This window comes from Zea mays, chromosome 5 (genome assembly GCF_902167145.1).
Source record: "Zea mays cultivar B73 chromosome 5, Zm-B73-REFERENCE-NAM-5.0, whole genome shotgun sequence".
Lineage (NCBI taxonomy): Eukaryota > Viridiplantae > Streptophyta > Magnoliopsida > Poales > Poaceae > Zea > Zea mays.
In genome coordinates, this window is record NC_050100.1 from 134,607,602 (window position 1) to 134,630,003 (window position 22,402).

Consider the following 22,402-nt stretch of genomic DNA (forward strand, 5'->3'; position numbering starts at 1 on the left):
TAATCAACGCAAAGGTCTTCACCTTATGCTTTAGAATTCAGCACTCGGCTTCAAAGTTTTGTGAATCCGTTGGGTGCACCGAGGTGTAGCCCCCGAGCTTTGAGTTGATTTTGAAATAATCAATGCAAAGGTCTTCACCTTATGCTTTAGAATTCAGCACTCGGCTTCAAAGTTTTGTGAATCCTTTGGGTGCACCTTCGGTGCACCCAATGGGTGTAGCCCCCGAGCTTTGAGTTGATTTTGAAATAATCAACACAAAGGTCTTCATCTTATGCTTTTTTCAAAATGATCTTTCGAAATAGCCTGGTGATGACATCTGTCCACATTGTGTTTGGTCTGGAATCAATTTGACCGACGATGAGTTGGAGTCCGGCCAGTCGGAACAGAGAGGTTCTGGCTGGACGCCACTCGGCCATGAACTTCAATGCCTCTGTAGATTAGACTTGTGCTTGGTGACCGCATCTGGACTTCCTCCCATTTCAGCCGATCTTCCCCTTTGTCGTGGTATATTCATTGCGTATATGTTGTAGGTCTCACTTCTTCAGAAAATCCCATAGAATCCGGGCGGTACACCTAATGGGTGTGCCCAACGATTGTCTGCTCAGTAAAAGATGTCCATCGTGTAGTCCTGAAATAGTAACTTGATACGACGGAGAGGTGTAATACTCTGCCTGAGTGGTTGACTTTGATTCCATCCGGTGCCGTGTTATGTGAAGCGGCGCCAGACGCCTGACACATTTCCAAGCGGTTTGAATCGCTATTGAGTTCTTGTGACTGTTCGGTGAGCGGGTTGGAGTGAACGGTCGCCTCCCGGCCTCTTTAAATAGCTCGCTCGTCCTGGCTGCTCTCCCCACTTATTCTCGTTCATTCGCCTTCTTCTTCTTCCCTGCTTCCTCTCTTTTCGAGTGAGCCATGGCCGGAGGGAAAAAGGGCAAGAAAGGGCGTCGTCCCGTTGATGGGAAGCGCAAGCGCCCACCGAGTCCTCCCTAGGAGGAATCTGGGGACTCAGAGTACTCAGAGGAAGTCTCCTCTGAGTATGATCGCTCGCCCATTCCGGCGTCCCCCATGGCGTTGTTCGATGATTCAGACGACTCCATGGGGCTGACCACCGCAGAGCGGGCGTACATCCGGTCCGTCTAGCACACAGGGCTCGGCGGGTCGGATGACTTAGAGAAGGTGGGGAGGACTCCTCGGACTCCGAGGAGGGCAGCGACAGTGAGGGCGGCGGTGACGGTGACGAGGGCGACGGCGGCAGCAGCGATGGTGGCGACGGCAGCAGTAGGGGCGGTGACGGCAGCGGCGAAAGAAGCGGCGATGGCGGCGGCGAGGGCAGCGGCGACGACAACGACGGCGAAGGCAGCAGCAGGGGCGGCGACGGCGATGGCAACGCCCGTGGGAGAGTGCCACCGGCTTAAGTATTAGTATAGTATAATATAGTAGTAGTAGTAGTATAATATAGTTTAACTAGTAGTGTAATGTAGTGTTGGATTGAGGGGCAGTTGGCCGACTCATAATGAGTCGGTCTTCCTTTTGTAATGATCCCCAACTAATGGAATGATGAATGAAACATGGTTCCATGCCACTTCGTTGTTGCGTATTCTATTCTTTTATCTAACGGTATGTTAGCTTCCTAGAGGTACTCACCGAGTCCTGTTACTTTGCTGCGACCAAAACTCTCCCGAGCCATCGGCCTGTCCTTCTGTGCCCGACTCAGTGTGCCAACCTGTACTTTTGTCAACGTCCTCTTGGCCCCTGAACCCTAGTTCCTGTTTTTTCCTCTGCCGCTTTCTAGCTTTCTAAGTTCTAGCATCTTTTCGCGTTTTGTCCCTGATCCGCGCTATTTGAAAAATCGTGATGGCGCCCAGGAAGAGAAAACAGAGTGCTGCTACGCCAGACATCCCTCCGATCGATCCTAATAGCCAACTCCCTTTTGCTGTTAACCATGTTTCTGTCGTTTCTGAAGCTGACCTTTTGCATCTTGTTGAAATTGGTGTTCTACCACCGAAGGAACTATGTTCCTGGCAGATCTGGCGGGGAGTTACTGTCCTGATGGAGGATACCCACGAGGCGGTTATTTTTGTGCATTTTCTCATCTGGGGACTGGCCTTGCCAGTTTCTCCCTTTTTCGTGGTCTTCTCGATTTTTACTCTCTAAACCTTACGCATCTGAATCCCAATTCTGTGCTCCAAGTTGTTGTGTTTGTTCAACTTTGCGAAGCTTTCCTTGGAATTCTTCCACACTTTGGGCTTTGGAAGTACCTTTACCATTGCCGGCCCAGGATGGCTGGAGGGCAGCATCAGCTTGTTGGAGGCGCTAGCTTGGAACTTCACCGAGGCAGGAAGACTGAGTCTCTCGACATTCCTTTGAATGATAGCATTAAGGGATGGCGCTTCAAGTGGTTCACTATGGAGAATCGTAACAAACCGCTTCCCACCCGACGGGGAGACAGCCCGACGTTCGAACGCCTAGCTGGACAGATGTCCCCACAGATTCAGAGCTTGCTGAATCCAGGGTGTTGCTTGCTGAGATATGTGCGTTGAAGAACAGAGGCTTGACTGCTGAAGCTGTTGTTGTTGACTTTGTTTTCAAGAATATTCAGCCTTTGAAGGATAGAGTCTACCCTGCTTACCTGTACACTGGTGTTAGTGACCCTACTCAAATTACCAACAAGCGAATATGTGAGGAGGACATGCTGAGTCGGGTTGACTCGATGCTGAGAGGTTAACCTTCGAATGCTGGTGCTCCCCCTTCGTATTCTGCCTGGAATCTTCCCCCTGTGGTAAGCGTTGTTGCCTTTGGGTTCCTATATTTGCCATGTGTAGTGTCCTTACCGTGTCGTTTTGCTGCCGCAGAGGCCCTTTTCAGAGTTCATATCTAACCCGCCTGTCCAAGACGGCAGTCTAGGCCATAGAGTGTGACCTTCTTCAGAAGATATTGAGGCTCTCATTGCTATGTACTAGGGTCTCCCTGAAGAGGAAAAACAGACTCATCTCCGGATGCAAGAGACTACTGATGAGGCTGAAGTGAACGCTGTTCTTAGTATGCTAGCTGGCGAGTCGTCCGAATCTGCCCGTACTGAGTCGACGAGTGCTGCAGCTGGGCGTGCCTTCAGCGGGGATGAAGGAGCTTGCAGTCCTGGAGGTGCCCGTCGCAAACGATCATGTTGAACTAGTTATCCAGCCATGTCTGCCGAGGGGAAGAAAAGAAAAAGAAAACTTCGGCGTTCATCTAGCTTGGAGCTAGGGGCTAACTCTGCTACCCCAGACCTCGGTGGTGACCCGGCGAGTGCCAATCTCGAGGATGATATTGAGAGTTGTGGTGGCACTAGAGTCGGTGGACATGTGTCTGACAAAGAGGAAGAGGATGAAGAATAAGTTCCCCCTTTGGTTCGCAAGAATCGCCGTAGCAAAACCAGCAACGATGTCCCAATTTAGGCTCTGTTAGGGCTGGTTAATCTTCAGAGGATGACGATGTCTGCCATTGATCATGCGCTAGAGGAGATTATTCTAGAAGGTCTTTTATTGGAACTTCCTAAAACTGGGAGTGTTGGCATCCGTGCAAAGGTCCCAGATGACATCCCCTCAGCTAGCAATCTTGTCGGGCAAGAAATAACCCAGACAGTTTCCCATGCTTCTTCGACCTTTGAGGGCGGCCTGATCCATGGGGACACCTTGGTTCTTGATGTTACATGCGAGGGTTATCTAGATCCCGAGGGTACGATTGAGGATAATTCGGCCCCCGAAGGCGCTGCTGAGGGTGATTCAGCCCCCGAGGCTGCTGCTCAGGGTGACCCAGCCCCCGAGGGTGCTTTTGAGGGTGAGCCAGCCCCGAGGGTCCCAAGCTCGGCTCCTCTTTGGTTGCTTCTATGGATGTTCATGTCGGATCACCACCGGTTCAATCTGAGGAGCCAACAGTGACAAGCCTTCATCTTCCTACTGCTTTTGTTGGCCCGATCAGTTTAGAGGTTAGTGACTCGGGCGTTGAGGATCTGCTGCACGCTGTTGGAGCTGAGGTCTCACTAGGTGTTGCCTTGGGCATGAGCTCTAATCCTCCTCTGGGACTCAAGTCTGCTCTCAATATTGCCTCTGCTAGTGTCCCTTCGTTCGATGGCACCCCGACACCTCCAGCTTTGGGATTTCCTTTGTTCCTTTCTATCCTTCAGGTGAGCTGATCCTTACCCTGCTTTACCTTTATCGACAAAGGACTCCTTTGCTAATTCATGTATTTGCAGAATGCCCTAAGCTCTGTGTCGGCTCAGCTGAGGTCATGCGGTGCCCCTGTCCCCGATTAGGTTCTATCCTTGCTGTAGTGGAATCTTCTCCTGCTTCAGAAACAGATAGATGACCTGAAAACCTCGAACATCGGTTAGTGGATTGATAACTTTCTTTGGTGTTTGTCGATCCCTCGTTTTACCCCCTGTACCTTTTCCTCTTGCCATCCCAGCTCTGACTTGGCGGTGTTTCGATGCTGAGGAGAGCTATGCTCAGAGTCAAGCCGATCTAAATCAGGTTTCTGCATTCTTGGGTGGTGCCCGAACCATGAACTCTTTCTTGAATGCTCAGCTTGATTCAGAGAAGAGAGCCCATGAGGTAGATTCTTTTGATTGTTCACAATACTTTGTGTTGCACTTTTGCTTGGATGTTTAGTATTCTTCTTGTCTGCAGGAGGAGATACGAAGACTTCTTGATTCCCGTGATAGTCTATACAAACTGTACCATGATGCTAGTGGCTCCCTTACTACTTTGGAGAGGAGTCATCGTTTTACTATGTCGGAGCTTGATCGCCATAGGGACGAGTTGAAGGTTTCTCAGAATGAAGTGTCATGGCTTAATAGGTTACTGTCTTCAAGAGATTCTGTCATCAGAGAGCTGCGTGCTTCGAAGAAACTTGTTTTACAGGAGTTGGAAATTGCTCGTCGCGACATCAAGGTCTTAGAGGACGACCGTGGTGTTCTGAAAGCACTGTGCAACAAAGCGATGGACAAAGTTGTTCGCGTCGACCGAATCCTGATGAAGAGGCCTGGCATTGTGGTGCCTGATGACATTGTTGCTAACATGCTCACTGCGTCTGTTGGTACGAGTAAACCTTCTCCTTCTAGTGATCCTGCCGACAAGGTCCCTTGCGAGAACACTCCTGGACAGTAATTGTGTAGTGAATTTTTTTGATTCGTTCAAACAGAAAACACTTTTCATTAAGTTGGTATTTTTTGTCGAGATGGCGCACGATAAAGTTATGTATGTGTGACTGTGTGAGCATGCCACATCGGCTTAAGGTGTTTCTGACTTAAGCCAATTACTCCGTTAGCAGGGTATAGTATTCACCCTAAGTTATGTAAGCGCGAGCATGTCACACCAACTTAAGATGTTTCTTACTTAAGCCGATTGCTCCGTTAGTAGGGTATAGTAATCACCCTAAGTTATGTAAGCGTGAGCATGTCGCACTGACTTAAGACGTTTCCGACTTAAGCCGATTGCTCTATTATAGTAATCATCCTAAGTTATGTAAGCGTGAGTATGCCGCACCTACTTAAGACATTTCCGACTTAAGCCGATTGCTCCGTTAGTAGGGTATAGTAATCACCCTAAGTTATGTAAGCGTGAGCATGTCGCACTGACTTAAGACATTTCTGACTTAAGCCGATTGCTCCGTTAGTAGGGTATAGTAATCACCCTAAGTCATGTACGCGTGAGCATGTCACACCGACTTAAGTCTTTTCCGACTTAAGCCGATTGTTCCATTAGTAGGGTATAGTAATCACCCTAAGTTATGTAAGCGTGAGTATGTCGCACTGACTTAAGACATTTTTGACTTAAGCCGATTGCTCCATTAGTAGGGTATAATAATCACCCTAAGTTATGTAAGCATGAGCATGTCGCACCGAATTAATACGTTTCTGACTTAAGCCGATTGCTCCATTAGTAGGGTATAGTAATCACCCTAAGTTATGTGTATGCAAGTATGTTGTGTTGGTTTAAGTCGTTTCCGACTTAAACTGCTTGCTAGTTGGGAGTTTGTATGCGGTTGAACACATAAGCTTTATTGATAATAAAACCTTTTATTTACAAAGTGCGGCTTGCCGACTGGAGTTTTGTTGTAATGCTACGGGTAGAATTTCCTGAGTTGCTCAATATTTAACGAGTTTCCCACTTCAGTTCCAACCATCTAGGTGAGTGGGTAGGATCCTGGCCAAGTGACCTCTGCAATGATGAATGGTCCTTCCCATGGAGGTGACAATTTGTGTCGCCCTTCTCCCGTTAGCACCCGGTGGAGCACTAGGTCCCCTATTGTGAAGGATCGGTGCCACACCGCCTTGTCATGGTATTGCCTTAGAGTTTGCTGGTACCTAGCCGATTGAATGACAACATTCAGACGTTCTTCCTCTAATATATCAATATCCTCCAGCTTGGTTGCTTCTGCTTCAGTTATGCTTTCAAATGTTAGCCTGGGTGCTCCAAAGATCAAATCTATTGGCAACACTGCTTCTGATCCATATACCATGAAGAATGGAGTGTTTCCATGCAAGGCCTGGCTTGGTTGGGTTCGCAGGCACCAAACTATATACTGTAATTCTTTGCTCCATTTTCCTGCAAATTTTTCGCTCTTGTCAAATACCTTCTTCCTGAGTGCATCAAGTATCATCCCGTTGGCTCTTTCTACCTGCCCATTGGCTCTTGGGTCTGCCACTGATGCATACTTGTTCTGGATGTTCCTCAGCTCGCAGAAATCAAAGAACTCTAAGCTAGTGAAGTTAGATCCCAGGTCTATGATGATGTTGTTAGGTATCTCGAATCTAAATATTATTTCTTGAATGAATTCATTACTTTTGTTGAGGTCAAAGAGGCGATAGGTTTGTACTCTATCCATTTTGTGAACTTGTCAATAGCGACGAGTATGTGAGTATACCCTCCTTGAGCTTTTTTGAATGATCTGATCATATCTTGCCCCCAGCATGCAAAGGGCCAGGTTACAAGAATAGTTTACAAATGCTGAGAGGGTAAGTGTTGTTGCTTTGATAGGAACTGACATGCTTCACATTTCTGAACCAAATCTGTTGCATCATTGTTTGCTGTTGGCCAATAGAACCCGGACCTGAAGGCTTTTCCTACCAATGTTTTTGATGCCACATGTATGCTACATTGCCCTACGTGGATTTCATCCAGTAGCTGCCTTCCTGTTGCTGAATGAATACATTTCATGAGGACTCCTCCGGCACCTCTTCTATATAGCAGACCCCCTATGATGGTATAGTGGGCCGACTGTCTTGCGATGCGTTCTGCTGCGGCCTTGTCATCCGGTTCTTCCTCATTTTTTATGTACCTTATAATTGGCTCCCTCCAGTCGTTGGGATCTATTTCTGCTTGGTCTAAGGCGTTGCATTCTTCAGCATGCTCTACGTTGACACTTGGTTGCTGTACCTCTTGGACGAAAATCCCAGGTGGAACCTGGGCCCGACTGGACCCCAATTTTGACAATGCGTCTACTGCTGCATTGCGACCCCTTTCCACGTGGTGAAATTCTAAACCCTCGAATTTGTCTTCCAGCTTCCGCACCACAGCGCAGTATCAGTTCATTGAGTCGGTTGAGCAGTCCCAGTCCTTGTTTACTTGGCTGATGACTACTAGCGAGTCACTGTATACCATTAACCTTTTGATGCCTAGTGAAATGGCGATTCTTAGCCCGTGAACTAAGGCTTCATACTCCGTGGCATTGTTGGATGCTAGAAACAGGAGCTGAAGTGCATACTTGAGTTGGTCACCTCCAGGGGCAATGAAAAGGATGCCCGCTCCTGCCCCCTACAACCTCAACGAGCCGTCAAAGTACATTTTCGAGACTTTAGAAGCTTCTGGGTTTTCTAGGACCTGGTGCTCAGTCCATTTTGATATAAAATCAACTAGTGCTTGAGTTTTTATTGTAGTACAAGGTCAGAATTCTATGTCATGAGCTCCGAGTTCACATGCCCATTTGGTTGTTCTTCCAACAACTTCCTTGTTGTGGAGTGTCGGCGTTTCGACCCTGGGGGTCCTAGGACCGACGAGTAAATTTGTCGCTGCGTGTCCTAGCCCAGATGGGTTGGCGCGAGATGGAACACAAGGGGGAAAATGCGGCTCATGTTATCCTGCGCCAGGGGGATGCGCTCGTAGTAGGGGTTACAAGCGTTCGCGAGAGAGAGAGGGTGAGCCTGTTCGTCAGCTCGTTCTCTCGCGCGACCCTCTCGCATGAAGGCCCTGGACCTCCATTTTATAGATGCAAGGAGAGGGTCCAGGTGTACAATGGGGGTGTAGCTATGCGCTAACGTGTCCGGCAGAGAGGTGCCTGAGCGTTGTGTACATGCCAACGTGGCTGTTGGAGAGGTGCTAGAGCCCTGCGTACGCGGTATCGTGGCCGTCGGAGGAGCGCTTGAGCCTTGTAGAAGCACAACTGTCGGGGCTGCTGGGACCTTGCTGACGTTTCCTTGCTTCCGTAGGGGGCTGAGAACCACCGTCGTCATGGACGCATGCGGGGAGCCATCATTACTTGTTACCGGGGTGAGCCTGGATGGGACACCGGTCTTGTTCCCCCGTAGCCTGAGCTAGCTAGGGGTAGGGTAATGATGCATCCCTCGTGGCGCGGTTGGTCCGAGCCCAAGGTCGGGCGAGGCGGAGACTCCTCCTGAGGCCAAGGCCGGGGTCGGGCGAGGACGCGATTCCTCCCGAGGTCGAGGTTGAGGCCGAGCCCTGGGGTCGGGCGAGGCGGAGACCACCTTCCGAGGCCGAGGTTGAGGCCGAGCCCTGGGGTCGGGCGAGGCGGAGACCACCTTCTGAGGCCGAGGCGGGGGCCGAGCCCTGGGGTCGGGCGAGGCGGAGACCTCCTCCTGAGGCCGAGGCCCAAGGTCGGGCGAGGCGGAGCTTCCTGTTGCGCCTGAGGCTGAACTTAGCTGTTGTCAGCCTCATCTTGGCGAGTGGCACAACAGTCAGAGAGGGGGGAGCGGCGCTGTTTTCCTGTCAGGTCGGTCAGTGGAAGGGCGAAGTGACTGTGGTCACTTCGACCTTGCCGACTGAGGCACGTGTTTCAGGATAAGGTGTCAGGCGATCCTCGCATTAAATGCGCCTGCGATGCGGTCGGTTGGTGAGGCGATTTGGCCAAGGTTGCTTCACTACGAAGCCTGCACGAGCTGGGCTTCGGGCGAGTCGAGGGTGCGCCCGTTGCTTGAGGAGGCCATCGGGCGAGGCGAGAACCCGTCTGGGACTACTGTTCCCGCCCGAGGCTGGGCTCGGGCGAGGCGAGATCGCGTCCCTTGAGTAGACGAAGCCTTGATCTGAATTGTGCCCATCAGTCTCTGCAGCTTGTGCTGATGGTGGTTACCAGCCGTGTTTAGGAGTGTTGGGGGTACCCCTAATTACGGTACCCGACAGTAGCCACCGAGCCTCAAAGGGAGTGTTGGTACTCGCTTGGAGGCTTTGTCGCACTTTTTTTGCAAGGGGACCGGCCTTTCTCGGTTACACTTTGTTCCGGTGGGTGCGTGCGAGCGCACCCGCCGTGTGTAGCCCCCGAGGCCTCGGAGGAGTGGTTTGACTCCTCTGAAGTCTTAATGCCTTTCGTGACGCATTGGCCGGCCTGGTTGTTCCCTCATGCGACCTGATTGTAGCTCGGGTGCATGGTCAAGTTCCGAGTTTTTAGGCTGGTTTGTTGACGCTGTCAACGGTTTGGCCGTAGCCTGGTTTGCGAGAGCAGCCCCCGAGCCTCTGCACGGAGCAAGAGGACGATCAAGGATTGTCTCGACTTTTATCATACGCCCCTTATTCGCCTTTCCGCAAGGAGGAAGGGGGGAAGCGCCATGTTGCCCTCGGAGGGCGCCGAACATGGTGTCTCCAATGAGTTGCTAACGGGTGATCCGAGTGGACGCTCGTGCCCCGTTCGATAAGGGTCGGCTAGTGGCCCAGAGGCACACTCGAAAAGTACCTACAGGTGATTTGCCGGTCCCGGTCCCGTTCGATAGGGTCCGAGGGCTCGATGCCTCCCTCTGATGGGATTCCGTTACAAAATCGCTCCTGTTGGTCTCGGAAATGTCCTAGGGTACCTCGGGAGCGTAGCCCGAGCCTCGGCCATGTAACGGACGTACCCAGAGTCATCCCTCGCTCTGCGTGCTCTGAGGCAGCTGTCGAACCCTTTCGAGGGGCCAGCCTTCGAACCCCTGATCAGTAGTGGGCGCGGAGCCTGGGTGCTCTGGGGCGGCTGTCGAAACCCTTCCGAGGGGCCAGCCTTCGAACCCCTGATCAGTAATGAGCTTGAAGCGCGAGTGCTCTAGGGCGGCTGTCGAAACCCTTCCGAGGGGCCAGCCTTTGAACCCCTGATCAGTAGGGGGGCTTGGGGCCCGCTTCCTTCACAGAGAAGGATCCCTTTCGAAATATCCCCTTTCCCGGTCCCTGTAGCAAGAGAGAGAAAGGGGAAGAGGAAAAGGATATGAATTTAAATGGTGGGGCGCAGCTTTTTTGACGCGGTCATCATGGTGGAGGTGAAACGACGCCCGCTTTGCCTGCCAAAGGTGTCGCTTGCCCTGCCGAGGAGTTAATGCGACGGGACGGGCGGTTCGCGGGGCGGCCGCGTGCGCGTGCCGTTCGAGGAACAGAACACGGGCGCGTCGTCTCCACGCCGTGGGAGAGGGCTCCCCTGCTGCTTCAGGAGGGGACGCGAGCCTGCAGGCGATTTGACCGCTGCTTCTGCCCGTCTACTGCCGCCATTACTGCCGGTCCACTTCTGGCCATATAAACCGTCGCGCCTCCTCCCGCGGCTGACTGACCCATGATCGACGTGCTCGATTAGCACTGTTGGGCCATGCGCAGGGTTGCCTTGAGTCGCGACACTAGTTCCGCAGTCGAGAAGGCGCGACATTAGCGCAAGTGGCGGTGCAGTTTCTTGCACGTAGTAACCGGCACGCCGGTTACATGACGTGTGGGCCTGGGCCTCCATGCTAGATGCGACGAAGCCGAAGGGGTGCGTCTCCGCGGTGTGGTTGCACGCCACCTACATGGTGGTCCGCCCTTTCGACCGCTGGTTTCGGCGAGGATGGAGGAGTGCTTGTAACCGCGGGGCGGTTACACGCTCCTCGTGCGGCGGTTTGGCTTCTTCTTCATTTCGAGCACTAGGACTCGCCTGTCGACTAGCTGAACCGCTTAACCGAGTGTGAGTTGCCTTGGGCGGAAGGTGACGAGTGAGGTATCCGTATCCTGGAGGCGTAGGAGTCCCTCGGCTCGGCCGGCCTTGCCACTCTAGGCCTATCTTGCTCAGTTTTAGAACCCTCGGCTGCTCTGCGATGAGCCGGAGCCGGAGGCAACAGTGTCAGCGTGGATAGAGGCGGAGTCGGTTTGAAAAGAGGCTTCGTTGGCCCAGGAGCATGTGGCTTCCCAAGCCGAGGAGGTGCAGCAGCGGCGGCTAGAGCTTGGCCAGGTCATCCACGAGTGGGGCCAACCTCGGAGTCATGCTGCCGAGGCCGTGAGCCGGGCTGAGGTCCTCGGGGGACAGCTGGCTGTGGCTACGGAGTGACCAGCCAAGGTGTCTTCTCGGGTCGGGACCCTGGAGGAGACCCTGGCTGCGGTGGCCCAAGCGCGGTGCTGGCGTTCTCCTTCGAGGTGGAGATCCTTCTGCCCGTGTCGCCGTCCGAGGCCGGGCCGGATTCCGCCGAAGGTGGAAACGATGCCGAGGGTGCTGCTGCTCCCTCTGTCGATGTCTGAACCTGTGACGGAACCTCCCAAGTAATTAGGCCCACCTACAGTTGTCCTTGTCTAACAGACATCAGACACCCTGTAGATGTTCCTAAGTCACTTGACAAGCTCGGTATCTTTCCTTACCTCACCAGGAACGTTTCACCCGTCTTGCAGACATTACAGAACATCGGAGATAAAGAAATGCGGAAGCAGTTACATAAACTTACATTTATTTCAAAAGCAAGCTTGAGTTATTTTATTACAGACCAGAGCTAAAAGTGAGTGCAGAGTAGTAATATTATACAAACCAAGGGAGGCACAAACTCCTCCCGATAAGCTATAAGCAAAAGATCCTAAGTGGAGGACCGAGTCCTCCCGCACTTCAGTCTTGTTTTTCTTCTTTTGGAACCACCTTGGCACAGAAGCAGCAAAAGTCTCCTACTTCCTCACCTAAAAACAACGAAGGGATAAACCCTGAGTATGGAATTACTCAGCAAGTCTTACCCGACTAAAGAAAAGACTCTCAAGGGTATGCTGGTTATATGGGAGTCAAGGTAAGGCTTTTCAATAATTAATGACTCTGTTTTGCAGAAATGCTTACTAAAGTGGATCCTTAAAAATCCAGTTTTATTTGTCAAGTTAAGTAAAATTACCTGCACTAGAGTTCTTTCTACCCTAGTTCAATCACTGGTCCTACACTAGCCAATTTCTCAACAAAAACCCTTTATCTTTAGTGGAATGCTACGTGTAAGTCAGTGGCCAAGTCTCCATAACCGCGGAGGTACGGCGATCCGAATCGATTATACTCAGCTGAGGATCTCCAATCACACGGCATATGTAGCACTTAACCCTTGCATATGTCAACCCGCCACCGGGGTTCTTAAGACCGGATCAGGTTCACGCAAACCGAGAGCACAGCTACACCACTGTCCAGCCTCTTGCCACGGAGGGTACACGCTACTCTCGCGATCGCTCCACTCCCATTTCGTGTTATCTTATTCCGGCCTTAGTCTACCCGAGGCAAGGCTTACCCATGACGAGGCATGTGACCAGTTAAAGGGTCCTCGGTCAACAGGCCTACATCGACAAGGTCCTTAATCGACTCAGACGGAGACACTACACCGAGACTCTCTTCTCGTGCAAGTCACCCGCCCGGTCTCAGCTTAATCTTTTTAACCCAAAACTTGGTACCTGGCAGAGGTACATCTTTTCCGATGTTGAATCCATCACGGCCATGATGGATCCACCATCAAGTTTTATTTTTGAAAACATCCCACCCACTTTTGCCACAACATCTTTTGTAAAAACAAACCTTTTGTTTTTCTAAAGCAAAGCTAAGCATCAAAAAGCTTTTGTAAAACAGGTGATCAAGGAAGGTAATCAAATTCAAGGAAGGTAATGCAGGAATGGTTTTATCAAGCAACTCCTATCACTTAATGGAGCAATCAAGTGAGAAAGATTTTAAAACAGCAAGGAAGGTGGCAAATGCACCGGGGCTTGCCTTCGTTTACAGGTGATTCGGGTTCGGATCCACAGATATCGAAGTAGAAACTATTCCCGGCCTGAGATTCCGAAGGTGGTGGTGTCCTGTCTTCGGGAACTTCTATCTCTTCTTCTCGTTCTAATCATAACCATACATATGTATAAGAATGGATGCCATGGGATGCTCATGAGGATGCAAAGATAATATAAACTTATTATCTATGTCTTGAATACAACTTTCCTTCACGGCACTCCGAGAACTTAGGGTTTCCGGAGTCGGTAAAGGAGTTCATAGGGCAGGGGGGTGGTTTTGGGTTTTGGTGATCAAACAAGGTCCAAATCAATTCAAACCCTACCCAAGGCTTCTAAATATTGTTTTAAGTTCCCATAAAAAGTTTGGGCATTTTTGGACTTACCAATTATTTTCTAAAAATCCATAACTAATACTTTTAACTACTTTAAATACCCTAAAATTTCTTATTTCCACTAAAAATCATAAAACTATTTTTACTAAATTCTAGGGAAAATAACAAGCCTAGGAAAATTAGTTTCACAATTTTAGCATTTTTCTACATTTTTCTACATATTTCTAAAGCTCTGCTGTAAAAGAAAAAGGAAAAGGTTTCAACAGTGATGGGCCGGATTCAGCCCAGGCGGCCCAGGTCCAGGGTAAAACGCGCCCGCGCGTGCCCGCGCCCTGGCGGTTTTGCAGAAAGGGCCTCGTGTTTCAGAACAACCCGAAGTAGATCCGTAGCACTATTCACTGAGTCGCTGACGGTTTGCAGAAACGCCCCTGACTTTCTATTCCTTCACCCGACACGTCCTCGACGGCGTTCACGCCCCGCCGAGCTCCGGCGAGCGCCTGAACCAGCCAAAAGGGGCAATGGCTAGGGTTTTTGAGCAGCAGACACCAAATTCCAGTCCTAAGGACCCTTTCCCCCCAATCAATTTCATACTTGGTGATCTGCCAAGCTCTGTTCGCGAGGACAGTGCACTGCGCGGATAGGTGTTCGTGTTCCAATCGATTCATGGCAGTTAAGTTCAATTGGATGGTTTGGAGAGCATCAAGGACACATGAGAATGTTAGAACAAGACTGAGGATGGCAGTATCGGACCTGATTTGCGCTGGCCGCGGCGAGGTCAAGCTGTGCGGTGTTCCTGAGCGTTTTGGGGGAAATCTCGAATTGAAGCTTTCTGGTGGATGATTGTGGCCGATTAGCGGTGGCTAGCTAGCCGACTACCTCACGGAGCTAGACACGGGCTCAATTTATAGGGAGGATGGGCGGTGGCCGCGAATTTGGACGAGACACGCGGCGGTCGGAGGTGAAGAAGAAGGCACTGGCCGCGTGAGTTCGTGGCCAACGGCGTGGCAAGCTCACCGGTGACGATGGGACAACTTTAAGGTGTCACGGTGGTGCGGTGGAAAGGCTAAGCCACGCGGCACATGGCCGGGAGGCGGCGGTCACCGGCGAGGTAATCCGCTCAGCCGCAAAGAGGGAGAGAGGGCCACGGGGGTCACCGGAGTGATCGCCAGCTCACCGTCGGCGAAGATCTTTTACCGTGTGCCCTTATCTGCCCATCCCGTGCACAAGTCGGGCCGGCAACGGCACGAATCACGGCGGAGGTGTCGTCGGCGGTGGGAGTTCCGCGCTGGCAGCCTGATCCAATCCAGGCTACTGTACCATGGTGAACACCCCATTCAGAGCGAATGACAGAGTGATTTGCAAGGGAGTTTTCTTCCAATTTCATGTGACAACAGGTCCAAGTCTCTGCATCAAAGTTGTAGTGCTACATACCAGCTACAACTTTGCTACATGGTGTTGTCACAAAAAGTCACTGAATCTAGTTTGAAATTGGGCTTGAAGTTCAGGGCATGAGTCTGTTAGTCTGATATTCAGACAGAACCAGACTGACAGTCCAACTTGGGTTGAGATTTTCTCCACATTTTTCATAAGAACATGGCTTGAATCCTTAAACAAAGTTGTTCTCCAATGATTGGTCTTCAACTTTGATGTGGTCACCTAACATGAATTCTCACTATTTTGAAAGTTACACAGCCCCAAGGTTGGGCCTACAACCCTGTTTTCAGACTTAGCATAGGAATCAAAATCAAGGTCCTTTTTGCAAATGAGTCCAAAACTTAGGGTTTGGCTTTCAAGTCCACATATTTGTGAACCAATTGACTTAAAACACTTATATAGCTTGGTTTTTGCACTTTAGTCCAAAAGTGGACCAATTTTGCATATAAGCCCCTAGGGTTTGGTTTCAGGGTTTTCCAGGGTTCCAATTAGGGTTTCTGGTATCCCAGGGGTATAAATGTGATTCAAGTTTATTCTTGGGGTCATTTTATGACTTTTACCCAAAAGTATTTAGGTTTCCTTAACTTGGGTTAAGTTTTACCCCTTTAATCCCTGTTTAGGGTTAAAGCTTCCTATCCAGGGTTCTATTTGCAAAACATTAAAACAATACAACTTGTTTGAAATTTTTGCCTAGTGAATGCACTCTAGGTGTGTCAAACATATGCAATGCCAATGCTCATGATGTCATGCTCAAGTTTTAGTTACAGTAACACCAGGGGTGTTACATCCTTCCCCCCATAAAAGAATCTCGTCCCGAGATTAAGAGTCCTAGGGTAGGTAATGGTAAAGGAAACACATCACATTTTTATTTCCTTATTTTTGGTACAAGGCAGGGGTGATGTGGGGGTCACTTCCTTTATTACACAGCTATACAGACTTTACAATTTACAAGAGGCTAAAAAGCCTGGGAAATTCTTATCTAAAAAGTCTTGGGTTTCCCATGTAGCCTCATCTTCAGAATGCTGGTTCCACTGTATCTTGTAGAATTTGAGAGTCTTTCTTCGGGTGACCCTGTCCTTTTGATCCAGAACTCGAATAGGATGCTCCGAGTATGTTAAATCTGGTTCCAGGACAACATCCGTCACTTCAATGGTTCGATCGGGAACCCGAAGACACTTCTTCAATTGTGACACGTGGAACACATTATGCACAGCATACAATGTTTCGGGGAGCTGAAGTCGGTATGCCACTGGTCCACATTGCTCAAGCACCCGGAATGGACCAATGTACCTGGGTGCAAGTTTCCCTTTAACCCCAAAACGCGATACACCTTTCATTGGTGAGACCTTTAGATAAACATAGTCTCCTTCCAGGAAATATAAGGGCCTTCGCCGTTTGTCTGCATAACTCTTCTGACGAGCTTGTGCCTTCTTCATATTATGAATAATTTTCTGAACCTTTCCTCGGCCTCCTTCACCATATCAGGCCTAAAGAAGTACCTTTCTCCAGGTTCAGACCAATTTAGCGGAGTTCGACATCGACGTCCATATAAAGCTTCAAAGGGTGCCATCTTGATACTTGCTTGATAGCTATTATTATATGAAAACTCCGCCAAAGGAAAACATTCATCCCAGTTTGGTGAGAAGTCCAGGACACATGCCCGCAACATATCTTCAAGTATTTGGTTCACTCTCTCAGTCTGTCCACTGGTTTGAGGATGATAGGCCGAACTGTGGAGTAACTTAGTACCCAAGGATTTGTGAAGTGCTTCCCAAAACTTGGCTACAAATTGAGGTCCACGATCCGACACTATGGTCTTTGGAACACCATGCAGACTAAGAATACGAGCAATGTACAATTGGGCATAGACAGTAACCGGGGAATTTGTCTTGACTGGCAGAAAGTGAGCCATTTTTGTAAGTCGATCGATTATAACCCAAATAGAGTCATACCCTTTGGCTGTCCTGGGTAGTCCCACAATAAAGTCCATACTGATGTCTTCCCATTTCCATGTTGGGATTGGCAAAGATTGTAATGGACCAGCAGTTTTCATGTGTATGGCCTTGACACGTCTGCAAGTGTCACATCTAGCCACATAGCGTGCAATTTCAATCTTCATCTTTGTCCACCAGTAATGTTGCTTTAAGTCTTGATACATCTTAGTGCTTCCGGGATGAATAGAATAGCGACTAAGATGTGCTTCATCAAGAATTTGCTGGCGGAGTTCTTCGTTCTTTGGCACTACTATGCGGTTTTTAAACCATATCACACCTTGATCGTCTTCCTTGAAACACTTGGCTACTCCAGCCTTTATCTTCTCTCGTATGTGCTTCATACCCAGATTATCCTTTTGAGCATCAATTATTCTTTGCAAAATGATTGACTCAAGCTTTAACTGATTCAGAGTCCCTTGCTGGATGATCCCCAGGTTTAGCTTTTCCATTTCTTGACACAAAGTGTTCTTGGAGGTCTTCGCCATAAGACAGTGGCAGGAAGTCTTACGACTCAGCGCATCTGCCACCACATTGGCCTTGCCTGGGTGATAATGGATCTCCAGTTCATAGTCTTTAATGAGCTCAAGCCATCGTCTTTGCCTCATATTTAACTCTGACTGGGTGAAGATGTACTTCAAACTTTTATGATCTGTATATATGTGACAGATATTGCCCAGCAGATAGTGACGCCAAATCTTCAGGGCATGAACCACAGCAGCTAGCTCCAGATCATGAGTTGGATAATGCTCCTCATGTCGGCGCAACTGCCTTGAAGCATACGCAATTACTCGGCCCTCTTGCATCAGTACACAGCCGAGCCCACTGCCAGATGCATCACAATATACATCAAAAGGCTTAGTGATGTCCGGTTGAGCCAATACCAGAGCAGTGGTCAATAGTGTCTTCAATTGCTCAAAGGCTTCATTACACTTAGAAGACCAATTGAACTTAATGTCATTCTTCAATAAACTTGTGATTGGCTTCACAAGCTTAGAAAAATCTGGTATGAATCTGCGATAATACCCAGCTAGTCCAAGAAAACTCCGGACTTGGTGAACAGTTGTTGGGGGTTTCCACTCCAGAATATCTTTGACCTTGCTAGGATCTACCGCAATTCCTTTAGCCGATAATACGTGCCCCAAAAATTGAATTTCCTCCAGCCAGAACGCGCACTTGCTGAACTTGGCATATAGCTGGTGTTCCCTGAGGCGCGTCAATACAATCCGTAGATGCTGAGCATGGTCCTCTTCATTCTTAGAATATATCAAGATATCATCAATGAAGACCACCACGAACTTGTCCAACTCGGGCATAAACACCGAGTTCATCAAATAGGTGAAGTGGGCAGGAGCATTTGTGAGCCCGAAAGACATCACCAGGTATTCAAACAATCCATACCGCGTAGTAAACGCGGTCTTCGGTATATCCTCGGGCCGAATACGGATTTGATGATAGCCCGACCTGAGATCAATTTTGGAAAATACCCTCGCCCCAGTCAGTTGATCAAATAAGATGTCGATCCTTGGAAGAGGGTACTTATTCTTGATGGTGACCTCATTCAGGGGTCGATAATCCACGCACATTCGCAAGGTTTGATCCTTCTTCTTAACAAAAATGGCGGGACAACCCCATGGGGACGAGCTTGGCCGGATGAATCCCTTATTCAGTAGATCTTGTAATTGAGTCTTCAATTCCGCCAACTCATTAGGGGGCATACGGTACGATCTTTGGGAGATGGGAGCCGTACCGGGCTTTAGCTCAATTACGAATTCTACATCTCTTTCAGGGGGCAGTCCAGGCAAATCTTCCGGAAATACATCTGGAAACTCACATACTACCGGAATGTTCTTGATCTCCGGTACAATGGCCTCATATACTCTACCAGAAGCTTTGGCTGGATTGGTTGCGGGGAGAGTCAAAAGAATCTCTTCGTGATTATAGCTCAACCTGACGGTTCTGAGTTCAGTGTTGAGGATTGCCTTGTGTTGGGTTAACCAATTCATACCCAAGATTACATCTATATCCTGACCTTTCAGAACAATCATGTTAGCAGGAAAGTTCCGTCCGGCCATTGTTACTGGCACTCCATAGGCCACTTCTCTAGTAAAAATGTGTCCCCCAGGTGAATGAATTTTAAATCCCTCCTTTGATTCATGATATGCAATATGATGTTGCTCCATAAATTTCTTGCTAATGAATGTATGTGAATCACCAGAATCAAAAAGAATAATTGCTGGGTGACTGGCCACGGGAAACGTACCCATCATCACCGGCTCTCCTTCCGGTGTAGTAGCCACTTGGGTGTAATATACACGCCCCGTCTTCTTTGTATTTTTCCCCATAGCATTTCCTTTGGGCTGAGCTGATTTCCCAGATCCTTGCGGAGCATTTGATTGATTTTGCCTAGGATATGGGCAGTCTTTGATGAAGTGTCCCGACTTGCCGCAATTAAAGCACCCAGTTGAAGAACTAGGCAAGGTAGGGAATCGAGTGCCTGGGGCACCCGGCTGATTGGGGGTATTGTTGGGGCGAATAATGATAGGTTGTTTGAAAGGGAATGAGGGTGGACGAGAAAAAGTGCGATTTTGGTTTGAAGGTCGGATCATAAACCGTTGCTTCTTCGCCTGGCCCTGATTAGGCCTCTCACCACCGAATCCCTTGTTCTTCCCAGAATTTGTGTATTTGGCTTCCACAGATAAGGCTGTGCTGACATCCTTTCCATACGTGAGGTCTATGCATGTGGCCATCTTTCTCTGTAGCCGATCATTTAGTCCCCGCATAAAACAGTTCTTCTTCTTTAAATCAGTATTCACCTGGTCGATGGCATACTGCGACAGGTGATTGAACTTGTTGAGATATTGAGTGACGGTATCTCCCCCTTGTTGTAACTTCATAAATTCCTCTTGTTTCATATGCAGCACTCCTTCGGGTATGTAGTGTTCACGGAAGGCTGCTTTAAACTCATCCCAGGTGACTTGATGGTTGACAGGTTGAATAGCCACGAAATTCCCCCACCAGGTACTGGCAGGACCACGGAGTTGTTGTGCTGCGAACAACGGCTTCTGCGTCTCTGAGCAACGGAGAAGACCAAACTTTTGTTCAATAACCCGAATCCACTCATCAGCTTCTAGTGGATCTTCTGCCTTGACAAATAGAGGTGGACGAGTTTCAGAGAAGTCCAGATAGGTGGTCTCACGGGGGCCTTGCGGATAACCTCTTCCCGCCTGCTGCTGGAATTGCTGCTGACCCGCCATTCCCCTAAGGAAGCGGGTATTGTCTGCGGTGGCATTCACCAAGGCGGCAATCGCCTCGGCTAACGTGGGAGGAACCGGAGGTGGGTTTGGGGTAACATCCCTGCCCCCAGAAGTTCCGGCTGCGTCCTGTCCTCGAGTCCTGGTCAGCATCTGTGGCAAAGATCATTTGAAATAAACATAATGTGCCAGAGAAAACCTTCCATTTTACATTACTATAAAAAGTAATGATACAGACTCGATATTACATAACAGGATACATTACCCATTATACAAAAGTTCAACCTATTATACAACAATACACCCTACAATACACTACTCTACTTCTATTACACCATTATTCCTGCTTGCCATTACTCTTGGCGGCCTCATCGTCAGGTGTGGGAGTCCAGACATCAACCAACCTCAAAGAAGGAGGGGGCTCAAAAAGGTCTAACTCCCCACCCAGCGCACGTCCCGCAACGTGAGATGGTCCAGCTTCCGCCTCAGCAGGTTGTGCAGGCTCACTAGGGTGTAATTGAGAGTATAGTATATGGACTTCCTCATGCAACGTATTGCAGTAAACCTGCAGGTTATCGACTGTTGAGCTAAGTTCTTTAACTCGGGCCTGAGCCCTTGCTTCCTTAGCACACATTAGCAAACGAGACTGTACGGCCCAGTCAAGTGCTAAGTCTCGATCAGCGAGCTGATCCTGCAGATGTCGGATGTCCCTTCTCAGTTCGTTGATTCTATCTCCGTCAGCGACCCAAGCATCGGTCCTGTGTTGCAGCGCTGCTTGAAGTCGACTCACACGGGCTTCAAGATCTTTGATGGGGTCATTACTTCCACTGCTGCTGCTTTCATGTCGGGGAGCCAATTGATGCTGAGGCACCCCAATTGGTCCCGTAGACTTGCGTGCCGTTAGCCTGGTGTGTGGCGGCATCTTTCTAAGGGGGAAAATGTTATTAGTAGAATTCTTAGCATGATGCATGTATAATTACAGAATCAACCTTAGTCGATTCAACCTTCTATACATTGCACTCTTCCTATCTGGTCTTTAAAATAGACTCTTCAGAATACTTAGGTAAGAAGAGAAAAGAATTTTTAGGTAAGACTTTTCAAAATCCTTTTGAAGATGCCTCATAATATCTGCAAAGAAGGGCTACGCTCCGATACCAGCTGTGACGGAACCTCCCAAGTAATTAGGCCCACCTACAGTTGTCCTTGTCTAACAGACATCAGACACCCTGTAGATGTTCCTAAGTCACTTGACAAGCTCGGTATCTTTCCTTACCTCACCAGGAACGTTTCACCCGTCTTGCAGACATTACAGAACATCGGAGATAAAGAAATGCGAAAGCAGTTACATAAACTTACATTTATTTCAAAAGCAAGCTTGAGTTATTTTATTACAGACCAGAGCTAAAAGTGAGTGCAGAGTAGTAATATTATACAAACCAAGGGAGGCACAAACTCCTCCCGATAAGCTATAAGCAAAAGATCCTAAGTGGAGGACCGAGTCCTCCCGCACTTCAGTCTTGTTTTTCTTCTTTTGGAACCACCTTGGCACAGAAGCAGCAAAAGTCTGCTACTTCCTCACCTAAAAACAACGAAGGGATAAACCCTGAGTATGGAATTACTCAGCAAGTCTTACCCGACTAAAGAAAAGACTCTCAAGGGTATGCTGGTTATATGGGAGTCAAGGTAAGGCTTTTCAATAATTAATGACTCTGTTTTGCAGAAATGCTTACTAAAGTGGATCCTTAAAAATCCAGTTTTATTTGTCAAGTTAAGTAAAATTACCTGCACTAGAGTTCTTTCTACCCTAGTTCAATCACTGGTCCTACACTAGCCAATTTCTCAACAAAAACCCTTTATCTTTAGTGGAATGCTACGTGTAAGTCAGTGGCCAAGTCTCCATAACCGCGGAGGTACGGCGATCCGAATCGATTATACTCAGCTGAGGATCTCCAATCACACGACATATGTAGCACTTAACCCTTGCATATGTCAACCCGCCACCGGGGTTCTTAAGACCGGATCAGGTTCACGCAAACCGAGAGCACAACTACACCACCGTCCAGCCTCTTGCCACGGAGGGTACATGCTACTCTCGCCACCGCTCCACGCCCATTTCGTGTTATCTTATTCCGGCCTTAGTCTACCCGAGGCAAGGCTTACCCATGACGAGGCATGTGACCAGTTAAAGGGTCCTC